General features: G+C 43.5%; 1 non-coding gene across 1 annotated transcript; it reads left to right on the forward strand.

Annotated features, from left to right (window-relative positions):
• The first annotated feature begins 253 nt into the window (after positions 1-253).
• Trnak-cuu lies at positions 254-326 on the forward strand. Its single transcript has one exon. It is a non-coding gene; the product is annotated as a tRNA-Lys (tRNA).
• The last annotated feature ends 2,035 nt before the right edge of the window (positions 327-2,361 follow it).

Below are 2,361 nucleotides of genomic sequence, written 5' to 3' on the forward strand. Positions count from 1 at the left end.
TTTCCCCTCTGGAAACCCCCTATCTCCCCCCTCCCCCTTCCTCCCCAAAGTTTTTCTTTTCGTTCCTTTGTTTGTTTGATTGATTGATTGATTTTTTGAAACAGGGTTTCTTTATTTAGCTCTGGCTGTCCTGGAACCCTTTCTGATCTTAAACCCACAGAGATCCACCTGCCCCTATTTCCAGAGTTGAGACCGGACATGAGTCATCACCGTCCGGTTTAAAGTGTTTCCTAAGACGGTTCCTCCTAGAGGTACCCGGCTAGCTCAGTCGGTAGAGCATGAGACTCTTAATCTCAGGGTCGTGGGTTCGAGCCCCACGTTGGGTGCATGTTTTTGGACCTGGAGAGATGGCTGCGTGGTAGCTTACAACCACCTGAGTAGGCCAGTCTAGTCTACAAAGTGAGTTCTAAGACTGGACTCATACTGTCATGATTTATCACTGTCTCAACGATACTGTGGAGGGCAATCTAGATAGGATTTACAGTAAACAGAGTTAAGTGCTGCTAGTAACAACAGATTTTATCACTGTCTCAACGATACTGTGGAGGGCAATCTAGATAGGATTTACAGTAAACAGAGTTAAGTGCAGCTAGTAACAACAGGTTTTTCTTTAAACCTTTCTAATAGAGAGTAACTTTATAAAAGGAACCTGTGGAGGGCAATCTACAAAAAATTTACAGTAAACAGGGTTAAGTGCCAGTAGTAACAACAGATTTTTTTTTAAACCTTTCTAATAGAGAGTAACCTTATAAAAGGAACCTATCTTTGTTTAAGATGTCATTCACACACACACACACACACACACGCACATGCACACACACACACACACACACACACACACACGCACAAAGAAGAGGTAAAGCCGTTTCTTCGGGATGTGCTTGAGGCTAGGGAGAGACTGAGAGGGACAGCTTTGACCCTGCAGATCTGAATCCACAAAGAATGTCTTGGTAATTTGAAAGAGATTGCTCAAGAGGACCTGGTAAGGGCCCTTCTATCAGGAAAGGGGATGATCAATGGGGATCTTTCCTTACAGGTCTTTAATGCCTAGTCTCCCTGCTGTACTTGTGGTTCATGGCTTATTACCAGGAACTAGAAGGGCATCATCATATATATTTTTGTTTTTGTTTTTTTGTTTTGTTTGGGTTTTTTGTTTTTGTTTGTTTGTTTGTTTTCCGAGACAGGGTTTCTCTGTGTAGCTTTGGCTGTCCTGGAACTCACACTGTAGACCAGGCTGGCCTCAAACTCAGAAATCCGCCTGCCTCTGCCTCCCAAGTGCTGGGATTAAAGGCGTGCGCCACCACCACTGCCTGGATTATCTATCTATCTATCTATCTATCTATCTATCTACACACACACATATATATTTAACGTATTTTATGTGTATGGGTGTTTTTCCTGCATGTATGTCTGTGTACCACTTACGTGTCTGGTGCCCAGAGAGGCCAGTGGATCCACTGGGGCTTTAACTGAACCTGGGTCCTCTGAGGCATCATTCTAGCTCCCTACCATATTTTAATAAAGCTTTCTGTGGCTGACCTAAATTAATTATATGATGACCATTTGGGGGGTTTATTGGAGCTATTATGAGGTCAGAGGTTAGAAAAGGCCAACTGTAAAGAATCTCAGAGGGCTAAGCCATGGTGGGGTGAGAATTTATCTTTAACGTTCCTGTTCTTACATCCCCACTTGCCACAGTCAGAGACACCCATCATCAAAGCCCTGTGCCCACTTGATAAGAATGTTTGAAGGTCCATGCAGCACATTCATGATGAAGATACCCAGACCTTGGGTGTCTCAAGGATCAAAGAGTTTTCTCTTAATGTTCTGATTTCTCTGGGAACTTGTCAGCGATTTCCATTTCCCTCAGGAATATCAAGTCTCTGTCCACCTTGACCTACCTACCAAATGTCTTAATTTTTTTTTACATACATTTTATATACCACAAAATTTACCCTTTTGGAGTGTGCCCCACAGTGTCCTTTAATTTATTCACAGGCTATAGCCATCACTGCTGTCTACTTCAAGAGCATCCCACCCTGCACCCCCAGTCATCCGGAATCTTCTTTCTGAATGCATTTCCCTAACCTGTACCTTTCTTTTCGGTTATAAGCCTAGCTTTTAGCAGCTGAGCCTTTCAATCCCCTATCCTGTGCATTTCATATATGTGGAATTGTATGCCACCTGACATTTTCATGCAGAATCATGTTACCAGGACTCCTCGGTAGAAGTGCAGAGAAGGATGAGTCCCTACCTCATTGTTTTTATAGGACTGAATAATGGGCCATGGTGTAACTGTGCCCTGTTGCTTGTGCACTCACCTGCTGATGGGTGTGTTTGGCTGTTGTGACTGGTACGTGT

Source organism: Mastomys coucha, unplaced genomic scaffold, assembly GCF_008632895.1.
Source record: "Mastomys coucha isolate ucsf_1 unplaced genomic scaffold, UCSF_Mcou_1 pScaffold16, whole genome shotgun sequence".
Classification (NCBI taxonomy): domain Eukaryota; kingdom Metazoa; phylum Chordata; class Mammalia; order Rodentia; family Muridae; genus Mastomys; species Mastomys coucha.